This window comes from Homarus americanus, unplaced genomic scaffold, assembly GCF_018991925.1.
Source record: "Homarus americanus isolate GMGI-L3 unplaced genomic scaffold, GMGI_Hamer_2.0 scaffold46331, whole genome shotgun sequence".
Taxonomy (NCBI): Eukaryota; Metazoa; Arthropoda; class Malacostraca; order Decapoda; family Nephropidae; genus Homarus; species Homarus americanus.
In genome coordinates this window covers 289,680-306,506 of record NW_024736646.1, presented here as the reverse complement: position 1 = coordinate 306,506, position 16,827 = coordinate 289,680, and the positions used below count along the sequence as shown (strand labels likewise).

General features: G+C 39.3%; 1 long non-coding RNA gene across 1 annotated transcript in view; it reads left to right on the top strand.

Moving 5' to 3' along the window:
- Positions 1-16,521, top strand: part of LOC121872208 — a 50,163-nt gene extending 33,642 nt beyond the window's left edge. The window contains exons 2-3 of the long non-coding RNA XR_006090056.1: positions 9,448-9,492; positions 16,494-16,521. This is a non-coding gene — a long non-coding RNA (uncharacterized LOC121872208). The remainder of the gene's footprint in view (positions 1-9,447; positions 9,493-16,493) is intronic.
- The last annotated feature ends 306 nt before the right edge of the window (positions 16,522-16,827 follow it).

Genomic DNA, 16,827 nt, shown 5'->3' with positions numbered 1-16,827 from the left:
CTACTACTACTAAACTGTCACCACACCACTACCACACTGTCACCACATCTATATGCTTACTCCTCTTCCTCTTCTTCTCTTTCTTCCCCTTCCCCTTCTCTTCTTTATCTTCTTCTCTTTCATTTTCCTCTTTACTGTCTGTGTGGTGGTGAGGTAGAGGGGGGAGAGGAGGAGGAGGGAGGTGAGTGGCGGATCCTCAACACATCCACAGTGAGGAGGTTGTGTATACGGTGTGTGTGTGTGTGTGTGTGTGTGTGTGTGTGTGTGTGTGTGTGTGTGTGTGTGTGTGTGTGTACATGTAAGGGTGCTGCTACTTCCACTCTCTTGTGCATAGCCCCCTGTTCTTCCTTATAGCCCCACCTCCTCCACACTCTACACCCTGCCTCCCTCACACCCCCCACTCACCCCTCCCCCACTCTACAAAAACCTTCACACTATCTTGCCCCGAGCTGTATCTGCGAAAATATGAGTGTGTCTAAGTGTGATAGACTGTTTGAGAGTGTGAGATGTATGAGGTATGTGAGAGTGCGTGAGAGGTGTGTGACTGTGAGTGTGAGAAAGCTCGAACGCCTGTAACAAACACAATCAGTCAGGGGAGAAAAAAAGAGTGCCACTTCAGGGAAATCGTTCGGAGAAATGATACACGTTTATTTTCCCCTAAAGAAATTTACCAAATAAAAAGATCAAATATTTTCTTGCGTTTCCCCTTAAAAGGAAAACGATAACACGTGAAAGAAGATGAGAAATATCAATGGAAAACTAGTATTGGAGGATGGATTTACATTGTCTCGTTATATACAGTGGATAACACAGGTAAACACACGAGTGATTAGTAACATTACCTGTGGGACGTGAGGATAATTACTCAAATTACCTGGTGAACCGTTGTAATTAATTAATCACCTATACAGTACCATTAACCAAATTACCTTAGGAACATAATTACGATTAATTAAATAACTCGTTCAACCTATGAAGTTACATATTACACTTATGTAACTTATATAATTAATTAACTCACCTGTGGAACGTGTATGTAATTAGTTAAGTAGGGTGTTAATCGCGTAGATGTAATTAGATCACATATTGCACCTAAGTAGTTAATTTTAATGACCTCTAACGCTAATATAATTAATTAACACCTGTTCAATCTAATTAATTAATTCACCTGTGAAACGTAAATGTAACTAATTAAGTCACCTGTTCAATCTATAAAACTAATTAGATCACCTATTAACTCTATATGATGAATTGACTCACCTGTGGAACGAGAAGGTAATTAATTAACTCACCTGTTGTACGTGTTTTAGTCTCGTACCCTTTCGCTCACCTGTCCCAATACTGACCCACCTAATTAACATATCGTTGTGTGTGAAACGAACCTAATACCATTGAATAAACTCCTAACTCAAAGTATATTATAGGTCATACATATACAGTGTATAATTTATGTATAATTTGAGTCATAGATGATTAACCCCCCCAAAAAAAAATTCATAGTTTATAATTTATGAGTATGGAATGTTATACATGTTATCCATACCTCATACACCATACACTTGCACTAAAAAAAACCTGTATATAATTAATCATACAAGTCACCTGAACAAATTCTGTATAATGGAACAAATTGCGTCTGTGATCAAAGTAATTAGAAGACCAAACGAGAAGTTAATTTATATTGTTCATAATTATTTATTTAACTCAGAACTGTCTAACTTGATAAATGATGCTTTAGTATACAGAAATTATTATACACAATCATACAGAGTTTAATTCTATACATTACATTGAAATACACGACTGGTTTTCATATATATATTCTGTTATTATATGAAATACATTATATAAAGTCCTGTATTGCGGTGTTGTATTATTACTGTATAACGTTGAGGTCTTTGAGTCATACACCTGGTTCAATTATTTATATTTTTTACCAACAATATATTACACTTTCATACATTCTTCATTAGACTGAATTCTCTCCCTTGACTGATCATTCATACATTATACATTTTAATATATCAATGTATGGAATCAATCTTTCAGTAGCATGAATAATTAATTAATGACATTGACAATATTTAATACGTAAAGGGGATCTATTACAGCTATTACACCTTAATATCTCTGTCTATAAATGAGTTATATTTAAAGCTACATAAATGATAATGAGCGTTTGTAGAGGGTAATTAGTTTTATACAAGAACCCTGAATGATTTACTGTAGTTTAGGACGTGTATTAAACAGGAAAGGAGAATTTATCGTACGTGTTTCCAAACTGTTTATCTCTTAAGAACGATGTCTTTATATACCGGTTATTATGTACAAGTAAATATATATTCAAAGTTTTAATTAATGAGTTTTCCTTTTTGTGTGTGGTGTAGAAATGTAGTTATAGTCTGTACTCGTCATGAACAAATGGTCGGGTCTTCATCTCAATGCTGTCCAGGTTAGATGTAGAGAGTTGTATTCTGTGCACTGTAGAGGCTGCTGTAGGTGTAGAAGTGTGTTTGTATCGTGCACGTCAGGACCAGTATGTATCAGCGCCTCTGTACATAATTTAGCAACTGTAGGTGTGTCCTGTGCTGTAGGGGGCCCAGTGTAACGTCCCTGTAGATGCTGCTAACAGACGCTGTAGTTGACGCCTGTTAGCACTACATGTTCTTGAAGGGTTCTCTCTGTAGCAACACTTATCATTTGTTCCACCTATTAGAAGCCTCGAGTCTACGAGAGAGGCTCCTTCGTAGATAAAGTCATTAGTGTTAACATTTGTATTATTTTTAAAGATATTTTCATAATGCCTGATGACTGATTAAACTCATAAGAAAAATACAAGTGAGAAATACTTCTGAGTCTATATGCTACCAAGTGAGCCCTTCAGGGATAGTTAATATGATGAGAAAAGATTGTGGAGTGCGGTGTGTTGGTAAGCTCCACCACATTATGTTTACTGTATGATAACTCTCCTTCTCCAGGGATAACTAATACTACAGATAACACCTAAGATCATGATGATAACACGAGCTGATAACACTAATCATATTCTCACGTCCTGAATGAGATCAAAGTCACTGAGTTGTAGTTTGAGATGTAAACATAAACATCTTATATAATTGGTCTATATCAGATCATATACAACACTATAACACAACAACACTACAACACAACAACACTTCCTCCCTCTGGTGACTGTCAACTAACTGGGCGTAGATCCTTGATGGTTGAGGCTTGGAAGAGGGTAGAGCTCTGGCATCGGGTTCCTGTTATCTGCATGTGTGGGGGATGGTCCAGCACTGAACGTCAAAGGCATCGTGAGTTATGTTCCTCTGTAGCTGACTTCACTTATTATGCATCGTGGGTTATATATTAAGTATGTTACGGCTGTTTGATCACTAGCTTTTGCTGCTGTTGATGCTGTTGTTGTTGCTGCTGCTGTCGTATGCTGTTCAATATGCTGTTCCAGTATTGTTTTGTACACTTAGGATGCTGTAAATTTAAATATCAGTTTTCTGCCCATTGTAATTCATTATAAGTAACCAGATATATTTTTCTTATTTGTATCTTTAATAAGCAACTTGTTCCTATACATCAGCTTTGTGCATACAGTAATGTTGATTAACGATATACTTGTACTGTCTGGCTTTATACTATAATGATATGAGAAATACACACATGTACCTAGATCACTATATTTATGGACGGCTGCAATATATATATTCATTAAAATTATCTATTATCACAAAAAGAAAACTAATCTTACAAACATCAACAAATATCACTAAGACAAAAAAACAACTTATATATACCTGTAATTACCAGCAATATCTGAACACAGTGTAGTTACTCTTGAGACGATAGTTTTGGATCCATCACGCCCTAGAGTCATTACCCAATAAGGAGTAGTTAGTACAGATACATTAGTGGCAAAACTTATCTCCTTCAAGGTTTGGCATAAGGTAGTGGACAACACACCTGGCCTGAGACAGACCTGCCACGGGTCACTGGCCATTAAGGTCCACCCAACCATCACAAGGCAGAAGATAGTACACAGTTATTAGTCTTTGGAAACGAGTCTAGTCATGATTAAGATGAATATAGGTGAAAAATTAACAAGTATATCTCTATAATTATCAAAATTATACAAAGGCTTAGTGAACAGTGCTTAAGAACCTCCTGGGCATTGAAGACCCAAAACATTTAAGTCTTATTAATCTGTGCTTAAAGACTGATCATCGCAGCAACAAAATACATTAAGACAACACTATTAGAATTAGTCATGGTGTCAGTCCAACCTGTGATTTAGTTTATCACTACAGACTCAGAGCGGGAGAACAGAAGGTAGGAGTTACAAGGTGTGGTGTAAGGGCCTTCTCTCATCTCAACACACTAACCTTATCTATCACTATGTCTTCTAAAGCTGCTGCTGCTGCTCCCTTTACCCCCTCTTGCACTTTCAACATTGCGGAGTTAATCAGAGATATTGAATAAAGAAGGGAAACGTAAAGCAGTTCTCATCTTCATTCTTGCTAGACCTTAGAGGCGATTAAAGTAGTAATTATTAGCTATAATTAGGACCACCAGTGCACTAACTCCAAAATGTTACTAGAACGTTTTCACCACCTAATCACTGAATGTAACACAACCATTTACGTGGCAAAACAAAAATAAAAACATAAAATAAAAAAATAATATAAATAAATCACCTGAACCTGCCTTATATACCCACAACTTTTGACAATATGCACCTGAGCCAATAATGAACGAAAGGCACTACCAACGCACCCTATCACCAACGCACTTAAATCTAAACCCCCCCCCCCTTGTCCAAATATAACACACAGTAGCGTTAGTAGCCGACCAAGACACGGGGGTGTATGTGTGTGTGTGTGTTTGTAGTTGGAGATTCTGGGAAGTAGAGTAAATATACGTAATAAAAAAGTAACCCGTCCTTGTTCTTCAGGTCAAGTTACTCCACCTTCATGCAGGCTAAAAGGTAAACCCTCTCCTTACTCTCTGCATGTAAGCCAAGATAATAATTATAAACGCTGTTACCTCGGTGTGTGTGTGTGTGTTTGTGTGCGCGCCGGGGATTGAAGGGCTGATGATATTAGTCTTGTCTGTAGTGGTTTAGCTTCTAGGAGTCGCCGCCAGCTGCTATTAGACCATATGATGCTTCCTTCCTCTCTCTCTCTCTCTCTCTCTCGCCCTGAAAGCACAGTTCGTCATTCGGTGATGTTACTAAAAATAGGTTCCAGACAAGGCAGCACCGTCGGAACAGAGGACAAACATCTCACTAGAAATATATACAGTAGTTCATAAGCTGTTATATTTTACTATATTTTGTTCTACGTCTTTTAATGATTAATATAATAACTGATTCAGTGGTTATTTGAATTTATTATCGAAGGTAACAGGTAAACAGCGCTCTGTTTGACCTCCACACTGCTACCACGTGGTCAACCAGAACCTCCGCCCACAGCTGTGTGACGACAATGACAAACTGTGCTATAGGGCGTTGTGAAGGGTCGTGGGAGGGGAGGGGAGTTGTTCTTTGTATGTCTGTCTGTTTTTCCTATTTCTGTCTATCATCTGTCTGTATCGCCCCCCCTCTCTCTCTCTCTCTCTTTGACTACAGTCTTTTTCTTGTTTCCTCTGATGTTCATCTTGTTCTTTTTGTTCTTCGACTCCCCAGAATCCCTCTCAGATTATTCCGATTCAGCTTTTTGACTACAAGAGATGAGTCTTTAGTTTCACAGTGAGGAGGAGGAGGAGGAGGAGGAGGAAGTGTTTCAAAAGCTTACTGCCTAGATACGCTTCATCTTAGCTTTTGTTTTAAGTTATGGCTCAAATAGCTGTTTAGATTTAACTTAACATGTGGAAAATCGTTGTTATAGTCTTCCTTTCGACGACTTAACCCCTTGAGTACTGCTGACTTTACACTTTCAGTAAGACGATTTAATCCCTTGAGTACACCGACTTAACCCCTTGATTATCGACTTAACCCCTTGAGTACTGCTGAGTTAACCCCCTTGAGTACACCGACTTAACCCCTTGATTATCGACTTAACCCCTTGGTAGCCATTTTAAAGGGTAAAGTTATCGTACTTAGGGGAGTAGTATCGTACCTACAACAGTTATTATACTGAGATGATTATCGTAATCATTGAATTATTATCATACCTAAAACACTCAGTTACCATACTCAGGGGGCTCAATCAATGACATATGAATTATTATCATACCTAAAACACTCAGTTACCATACTCAGGGGGCTCAGTCAATGACATATGGTTGACTGATAATAAAAACAAAAAAAAGGTAAATCTTTATAAAACGAAGTAATTTAAGAGCAGAAAAGTCAAACTGATCTTTGTAGTTTAACCTGGAGCTATGTGAACCCAAAACCATAATATTCTCAACCCCAAATATACCTTCTTGGGTTTTATTTTTATATTTTTTTTTTTAGGAAATCTGTAATGGAGAGAAATCTTATCATGATTTTTCCTACGGCGGGATAAGTAATAAATTTTAATACGTTCCAGTGCAGTTCAGGACAACTCACACGGGAGGGGGGGGGGACAGTCCAAGTAAAAATATATAACGTGGTAGGTTTACTGCCCTTAAGGCTACTTGACTCTTGAGAGAAATCGAATTAAGTTTCTTGAGTCAGTCGTAAAGATTTCTCCCCAGGCAGCTAGGACGGGGTGCGTGTGTGTGTGTGTGTCTGGAGGGGGGTCATGCAGTTCGGCCACACTCACTTCAACTTATCACAGGTTAAGAATGTCTACGTCAGGTTTTAGTCAGAGCTCCAGTGCAGTTTTTCTTTCTTTCTCTCTCTCCCTTTCTCTCTCTCTTTCTCTCTTTCCCTTTCCCACAAATAATAAACTCTCACAGGATGCGGGTCCTCAATGGAACAGAGAGATTTATTTATTTTTTTTAAGAACTGAAATGTTATTGTGGGAACCTGTAAGTCAAAATTATTTATTGTGATTAGAACAAAACTACGAACAAAATATATTATCACGATACCCACAAAGAAAGTGACTTCTCCTTTTCTTTCCCTTTCCCTGTTCCTCTTCTTTCACTCTTAATTAAACAACTTTCACTAAAAATTGAGAAGAAAGTGATATGAATTTTTTACTTTACAAGATGGTAATAAAGTAGTTTTTTGTGTCTTATAATAAACCATTAAGTCAGAAGACGTGGTTGAAGAGGGCGTGGTTGATGAGGGCGTGGTTGACGAGGGTGTGGTTGACGAGGGTGTGGTTGACGAGGGTGTGGTTGACGAGGGTGTGGTTGACGAGGGCGTGGTTGACGAGGGTGTGGTTGATGCAGACGTAGTTGACAATGGTTTGGTTGATGCAGACGTGGTTGACTCTATAAACTGACTCTGTGAACCTGACTTCGGACTGAACCTATGGACTCATTAGCCGAACTTGTGAGCTGACTTCGTGATCTGTTTGTGAATTGACTTCGAACTGACTCGCTCGTGTACGAACCATTTGAGTTGGATGGATAATTTTGCCAATCAGAACTCCCGAGTTTGAGCGTCTCTCTCACACACAAGTTTTAATGAGCAAGAGATCTAACTAGAGATAAAAAGAGAAAAATGAGAGAATGAGAGAATAGAAAGAGAATAAAGAGGAAAAGAAAGAGATATAGATTGAAAAAAGAGAGAGAATGAGAAAACAGAGAAATGGATGGAAAAAGAGAAAGAGAAAATAACGAGAGAAAGATACACAAAAAAATAGAAAAGAAGAGATACTGAAAAAAAAAGAACTTGCATTATTTCTTTAATTTTTTCCTCTTCTATGTAATGCAGACTAACACCTGGTCAACCTCTATCATAAACACACTGTAATGCAGACTAACACCTGGTCAACCTCTATCATAAACACACTGTAATGCAGACTAACACCTGGTCAACCTCTATCATAAACACACTGTAATGCAGACTAACACCTGGTCAACCTCTATCATAAACACACCTACTGAACACCCAATTAATTTACTACATAACCTTACGCATCGTTACAAGTTTAAGATTCCTTTTGGGATTTTTTGATCTCTTGTCCGAAATTTTATGAAGTTTGGTCGAAAATATGTGATTAGATTTTAAATGGTAATTATATTAAAATGTAGGTAGTCTTATAACATGACCCTTGTATTATCGTTTTTTAAGTTATAGCATTTATGTATTATTTTCATGTTAATTAACGAGCACAGGTAACTAATCACTTGAACTAGATTACCTGAATTTACCTGCCAGAACTGTGTGGTAGGTTAGGTTTGTACTAAATTAGGTTAAGTGATAGATTAAGTGAAGGGAAGATCCAGTTAGGTTAGATTGAGTTACATTAGGTTAGGTTAGGTTAAATTTGGTTAGGTTAGGTTAGGTTAGGTAAGTTTACATATAGTTTAGGTTTAGTTAGGTATATTTTAGTGATAAGCAAGTCAGGTTCCGGTGATTTGTGAGATCCCGATAGTTAGGTGAAGGGAACTAGGATACTAAGTAGAACAAGGCGAGGCGGGGGAGGCATTAGGTGCTAGAGGGGTGAGGCATCAGGCGTGTCTAGCCAGAAGGTGGGGGGGCATCAGCTGTATTTCCCACGTCAGAAAAAATACCAACCTGAGAAACTTATCAACAAGGTAAGAAACAATACAATGCTTTAACGTTTGTGGTTGTGATGTAGGGATGGACGGATGGTTGGAGGGATGAAGGGATGGATTGGATGGATAGGGTGGGTGGGTGGGTGGATGGAGGGAAGAATAAAGAGAGGAAGGGAGGGACGTGTAACCGGGTTGACCACAATCAGGGGTTGGGGGGGTCTCGCGTGGTGATAATAAGACAACTGTGTAACTCCCAAGTACAGGTCGAGAGCTTCTTGGGACGGGCACGAAGGTCATAATACTAAGAGACGAGACTTCAGAGGTTCCAAGGGAGAAATGATACTATACTCTGGTGTTAATGGGCTGTTCACCTAACCTAACTTAACCTAACCTAACCAGGAGGAATGGGGCCCCACTCCAAATGGGGCCCCTCTTCAATTGACCCCCTGTCTTAATAGGGGGCCAACGTAACCAGTTTTAAGAGGCACTAAACCTAACCTAACCTAACCCAACCCATTAGGATTTGGGGGCCTGTCTTAATAGGCCCCAATCCAAACGAATCCCAGTCTGACTAGGTCCCAACCACACCTACCCGGACCTAATCTGATAATCTAGATTATGGCCTATCAGAACTAGGGCCTCTAGGGATTGGCAACCATCAGATCAATCGCTGAGAGTGTTTTTAGGCAGGCAGGAACGCTGGACCCTGAACCAAGCAGAGGAACTGTTGGTGAGTTAAAACTAACCTAACCTATAAGACCCACTATGAGGACCCCTACACTCACCTGTCGGGTCCAGATGACTAATGATTTTCCACCTTTTTCTGTGTTTCAGCGAAGCCGCAGCCCAAACGGTTGAGATATGCAAAGGTTTTCAAAAGTAAGATTTCAATTACTTTTGTCCTGGCACTCACCATGTGTAAATACTACTTTATTTACGCTCTCTTGCACTTGTATAACCAATGGGCAAAGTATTGTAGACCTTCTCCTCTAACTTCCTTTATGTATTATAACCAAACATTCAAACCAAACTAATCATCAAAGTAGATTGTTTATTTTCTGTGTTTATTTTTTTTTCTCAACGTAACCAAATTAATAAACAATAAACTCCTACAACAGCATACATGGAGAACTACATTGTATAATATTGGACCTTAATACAACATTAGTGTAAGATTAAGATAAGAGTCACTAACATAAACATTCAACACAAAAAGAGACTTGTTTATTTATAGTCAAAATAGTAACTATTCTCACACTGTAGTAAATAGTTCATACTACAGCTAAATCAAACTAATCTCTGCTCAAGCTACATAAATTAGCTCTGGCTATAGCTTCAAACATACAGACAACACGGAGAACAAAAGCTCAAGAGATTAAATAGTGCACCAATCTCTGTGACGCTGTTCTCTCTGTAGCAAACATTACTTGGCTTTACCTGCAGTCATCTAATTAGTTCACCTCACAGATACAATAAGGGAAATCTTTGATGGTTAACTGACCTTCCAGTAGCTATACCTGCCTGACGCCGCACAGTACAGTAGATACCTCTCACGCACTGATCCAGCAGGAGGGAGATAGTGATCATGATGATGATGACCCTGAAGTGGAATATTTCTTTCTCACACACATATAGAATCTCTCAAAAGATCTCTCTCACTACAACAGCAAGAGTGTGTGTGTGTAGTTCTTAAGAGAAAGATATATATGTCTCTCTGTATGTGTGTGATTTGAGATATTTTTCTCTTTAGTTTCTCTCTCTCTCTCTCTTTCTTTCCCTCCCTCCATGGATTCCCAGCCACAACACCCAATGCACTCAACTCACTCAATCACTCACTCACTCACCACACTTCTCCTTAGATATACACACCAATCACCTGTACATTAATTAAAAAAAAAAGATATCCTACCGTTATACCTGTCCACGCCCCTCCAATGTATATATATATATATAAACAGTATATACATATCTACTGTATTCGGTGTCTTACCTGCTATGTACATTTCCGCGCTAACCGTAGCTGTTCTCACCTGTGCTACGCTGTATTGCTCTATCTCTCTATCTCTCCCCAGCAGGTTTTAGATAGAAGGTGTGTGGACAGGTAAGTTTGGCCGAGGGAAAAGTTGGTTGTATGGTGTTTTGTGTTGTGGTGTTATAGTGATATTCCTTGTGGTGATATGGTACTGTGTTGTGGTGTTATAGTGGTGTTGATGTTCCTTGTGGTGATGTAGTGGTGATGTGGTGTTATGGTTGATGTTCCTTGTGGTGATATGATACTGTGTTGTGGTGTTATAGTGGTGTTGATGTTCCTTGTGGTGATGTAGTGTTATAGTGATGATGTAGTGGTGATGTGGTGTTATGATGTGGTGGTGATGTGGTGTTATAGTGGTGTTGATGTTCTTTGTGGTGTCGATACGGTGTTGATAGTGATGTGATGTGGTGTTATAATGGTGATGTTTTTGTGTTGAGTGTGATGTTATGGTGTTTGGCTGTGATGTTATGATGTTGAATGTGATGTTATGGTGTAGAGTGTGATGTTATGATGTTGCGTGTGATGTTATGATGCTGAGTGTGATGTTATGGTGTTGAGTGTGATGTTATGGTGTAGAGTTTGATGTTATGGTGTAGAGTGTGATGTTATGGTGTTTGGCTGTGATGTTATGATGTTGAATGTGATGTTATGGTGTTAAGTGCGATGTTATGGTGTTGAGTGTGATGTTATGGTGTTGAGTGTGATGTTATGGTGTTGATATCGCTTTTATTGGGTTTTATTACCGTTTTGTGATTTTTAAATCTTATATTCTGGTTTAACTGTCATACTGTGGTTTAATTTTCACATTGTGGAGTTTTAGTTGACATATAGTGGTTTATTGTCATATTATGGTTTAACTGTCATGACCTGGTTTAGACTGGTTTAATTTCTCAACACTGATGTTGTGTTTCTTGAGTTTAGATAATAATTGATGTTGTTAGAGAGCGATTGTGTTTATCTGTGATGTTTTACTATCCATTAATGTTTGTATGTGAATTTGATTGATTTCAATGTTTTTTTTAATGTTTGTTTTTCTTTTTATCTTCCTTGTTATGTTGTAGTTGAATGAAAGACGATTAAACCCCAACACTGTGACACCACGAAGGCATTAAGATTTATAGAGAGAGACGTATAAAGCCTTCTGAAGCTCTAAATACAGAGTAGAGTAGAGTAGAGTAGAGCGGTACTCCCTACTCACCCGGCTGTCCCCTCTCTGAGCCATCAAGTAAGGTTCCAGTTAGACAGCACCAGCCTCCAGAACTATAGATTTTGTCTCTGTGGAATGACTGTGTGGGCGGTGGGAGAGAGAGAGAGAATTATGATATAAGTTGATAGAAATGTTGTTTTGTTGGTCTCCGTTGGTCTCTGTTGGAATCGGTCTGATGGTCTGTTTACAAGACATGTGTACATATATTTTTTCCTGCCGTTGTTTGAAATGTGCGAATATGTTTGTTTACACTCCGTCACGTGTGTTGTCCTGGAGAGAGAGAGAGAGAGAGAGAGAGAGAGAGAGAGAGGCTAAACAAGAACTCAATATCACACTTACCCATATGATGGAACTTGCTAGGGAGGTCAGAGTCAACAACACGGTGCCTCTCTCTCTCTAGCTGTCTGTCTGTGTCTCTCTCTGGTTGTAATACTCGAGGGCTTCAACAAGCGAGGTGTGGCTTTGCACAGTTGAGCCTCAGTGTTGATGCCTTCTTGCAAATGAAGTCGTTCAGTGTTTGGGTTTAAATTTTTTTTTTTTTGCAATCAATGGTCGATGTTCTTGTAAAGGAATGTCAATGTTTTGTAAGTGACAGATACTGTGTGTGTGTGTGTGTGTGTGTGTGGGTGTGGGTGTGTGTGTGTGTGTGTGTGTGTGTGTGTGTGTGTGTGTGTGTGTGTGTGTGTGTGTGTGTGTGTGTGTGTGTGTGTGTGTGTGTGTGTGTGTGTGTGTGTGTGTGTGTGTGTGTGTGTGTGTGTGTGTGTGTGTGTGCGCGCGTGTGGGTGTGGTGGGTGTGGGGTGTGTGGGTGTGGGTGTGGGTGTGGGTGGGTGTGGGTGTGGGTGTGGGTGTGGGGGTGTGTGGGGTGGGTGGGGTGTGTGAGGGTGTGGTGGGTGTGTGTGTGTGTGTGTGTGTGTGTGTGTGTGTGTGTGTGTGTGTGTGTGTGTGATGACAGTAAACATCATGCCATGGTTACATAAGGGATACAATGTTTTACTGTGAGTGTAAATCATATTGTGTTACATAAGGGATACAATGTTTTACTGTGAGTGTAAATCATATTGTGTGAGTTTGTGATCGTTCAGAGTAAAAGTTGGTTGAGTAGAAGAGAAAAAAGTGTATATCTGAAGGTCTTGTGGTGTTGTCTATAAACCTCTAAGTCCTTGTCTCGGGTTGTTGACTGTATAACAGTGGGCCGGTGGTTGCTTTCTGCCCCTTGTATATAACTACTGCTGCTGTTGCTACTGATGCTGTTGCCGCTGTTGCATGGTTGCTGCAGTACCTCTCTGTAGACTGTTGTGTTCTCTGCCACCAGCGACTGTTGTGTCAGTCCCCTCAGTGTCTTGTTGTACTGTACGATCCTCTCGTACACGTCACGCTGTCTCTACCTAACGCTTGGTACTTGTTGTATTTGTTCATATATATATATATATATATATATATATATATATATATATATATATATATATATATATATATATATATATATATATATATATATACAGTATGTATGTATATAGATATTATATACATAAACATACATATATTAATGTAGTAATTATCTCTTCATTGATGTGTTGAAAATGTAGTTATATTCATATACGTATATTAATATATTACTTATATATGTGTATATTCTTTAGTGTTTGAACATTTGATGTAGTATTTTATCATTGTATATATATGTTTGAGTAATATCTGTCCATGGTAATTTACCATGTTAGTGTAATATGTGTTCCTTTATATTATGTTAATATCTATAGTAATATTTTATATTTAGAAAGTAATTATATGTTATTATTTAATCTGGATATTTGTGGTAGTATTAATATATGTATACATTATACAGTACAGGGAAGTGTTACAGTGTTCTAGAGTCTGCATCCCAACATAAGTCACTGTATTTTTCCCCAGGACTGTGATGGTCAGGGACCATGGGCGTCCTGGGTTAGGAATTTTGTAATTTAGTTGAGCATCCCTTAAGAAAACTGTCTGGTGCTATCTTTAAAGCCCTAAACTGGCCCTTAAGAGCACCTTAAATAAACGGCTCAAGCTTAAACAGTTCCTGGCCGCTTGATGCTGAACCACTGTGGTAGAGCTTAGAGACGTGAGTGTACGGTACAGTATAGTGATGTTGTTTACTGGAATACAAACTGGATATGAACACCAGAGCTTCCATGTTATTAGAAATACATCCATTAATATTAACCCATGAAGGTACACCAATATGTTCTTCATAACACACCTGTTTATTAATTTACCTGTCAGGAGTCGATGATTAATTTTACCTGAACACTTACACAATAGAACTACGAGACACAACTGTAGTGTATGATCAAATTCTAACCAATCATGAGCCTCTTTGTCACTCGTGTGGTGAATGTAGCCAATCATGAGCCTCTTTGTCACTCGTGTGGTGAATGTAGCCAATCATGAGCCTCTTTGTCGATAATAATTAAAGAAAAAAAAGTGACTGAGACATAATGGGAGAAATAATTATTTTTTTGGAGGAAGATAATTTGTTCTGGAATAACTTTGAGATAATTTGTTTGAGATAATGTGACGGAGAGACTATGAGAGATACATCAGTTTACAGTGAAACTTTTATTTAACGGATTATTTGGAGAAGAAAGTTCGTTATATCGAGGGTCCATAACCGACTATAACCACGTCTCTTAGTTGTTGGGGGAGACAGGAGACATCACCATCTATCTCCCTCAATGGTGGTGATGGTGATAATGATGGTGGTGGAGGAGGCAAGATAGCTATTTAAAATATCTCCCTCAACATAAAGGTAAAAAAAAAATATTAAAGGAAATTTTTTTGATACAGGTGAACGAAAAATAACGAAAGAAATTAATATAAAAAGACGAAAAATAAAGAAAACTTCTTATAATGCGACGAAAAATGAAGAGACAATTATTATACATCAATTAAAATAATGAACATGATCATAAATCGGGGAGCTGTTAGGTGGTGATTAGATGAAGACACTGTGGCCTAACAAGCGTCCCTCCCTCCTCCCTCACCTCCCTCCCTCCTCCTCCCTCCCCTCCCTCCCCCTTCCCTTCCCTCCTTCCCTTCCCTCCCTCCCCTCCCCTCCCCTCCCTCCCTCCCCCTCCCTCCCCTCCCTCCCCTCCCTCCCTCCCTCCCTCCACCATGCCAACTCTTCCCTCAGCCCTCATCCCTCCAATTGCCCTTCCACCCATTCTAGTCCCCCTTCCGTCCCCTCTCTCTTTCTCTCACCTCACCTCTCCCTACTACCCAGCCTTTCCCTCACCCCTCTCCTCTCCTTTCCCTCTCACTCATCCTCTCTCCACCCTTACCCTAACCCTCCTTCTCACCACTTCCCTTAACCTCATCCCTCTCCTCCTCCTTCCCTCTCCCCACCCTCCCTCTCACCCCACTTCTCCCTCCCCTCACCCCCCTCCAGGGCCACTGCAGCTCTATTCCTTGTTATCCCCAGGACAAACAACGTCTCCGGCGAGCACTTGTTATGTAGCTCGTAGGAAAAATAAAAGGAAAATCGAGGGAAAATATCACCAAGGACGAAAAACTCTTGCTACTTGGGCTTCCCTGTGGTAGTGGTGGTGGTTGATGACGCCACCACCACCATCACCACTAATTACGGTGGTCGAGGTGATTAATGTTTATTTAGTCTAATTAACATACACACAGGTGATGGTAATTAAAGGGGGGGTAATTCCTTTGGTTAATTAGACCATATAAAAGGTTAATAATACACATTTACCTGAGTAGTGTGTGTATAGTTACCTGTCATTAATGCTTGTTTTTTTCTCCCATATCTTCTACAGCAACACAGGTGATAGCCAAGCCATTTATAGTTGTTTACCTGAGGATGTGGGTTTACCTGTTCTTTATATATATATTTGGGTAATGTGACTCTTTTATTTCCTCTCACTCTGACTACCAGCAGGTGGAGATGGGTAAGGTTGTGTATGTGTGACGTACAATGTTTTGGTGTGTGTTGCTCCTTTCTGCCACCAGGGAGCAGCACCACGACTCTATAATAGGCCTATAGATTTAGTGCCTTTAGTGATTATTTATGTATTTGAAACTTTGATGTATGCAACCTTATGAACAGAACATAAGGCTGGTAGATCTTTTATTTCTCCCTGCAGATTTTTTTGTTGATTAGTTGTATTGTTAATGATGTTAGTTTTAGGTAAATGACCTTCAAATGTTGTTAATTTTCAGCGTTAACCCTTTGATTATGATGTCTTAACCCTTTACGTTTGATGTCTTAACCCTTTGATTATGATGACATTGTAGTGAAGGGGTTAAGTAGCGCAAATATGAACTTTACTTGAGGTGAATAAAACCCATACAAATAATTAAGATATTCTCTACATAAGTTCTAGACAAATTTCTCTTTAAACACTGATTCACCTTTACAACATTTGAAGGTTTAAAGTTGAATTAATATTTTACCTTTTAGATTCTTCTACCTGTAAACTGATAACCTTTCCTTTCTGTACTAATCTCTAGCAAGGCTCTGGAACGAGACTGACCCAGACCCTGCATTATACGTGTAAACAATAACATCATACCACTACTAACCTTTTATGTATGTATTAGAGTGTTAATTAACCTGCTCTGTTTTTTACATTGCACGCTCATAGCTGCAGAGTTCCATGTTGGCAATGGTAAGTTAACGCGCCTCTCTCAGCAACACTGCACAACATCATTCACTGCTCTTGTTGCTTTAGTTGTGGAGTTGTGTCCCCCCTCCTCTCCTCAGCTTCTGCCGGTCACAGGTTCGGCCGACAGCTGCACACACCTACACACACACACACAGGTGCAGCCGCCCACGCACACATCTGTACAGTGCCTTGGAAAGTTATACAGGTGCTTTTCTAAACACAGGTAGAGGAGAGAGAGAGAGAGAGAGAGAGAGAGAGAGAGAGAGAGAGACCTCCCTGTGTTGAGGAAAACGACCTGTAGTAGGCTAATTTG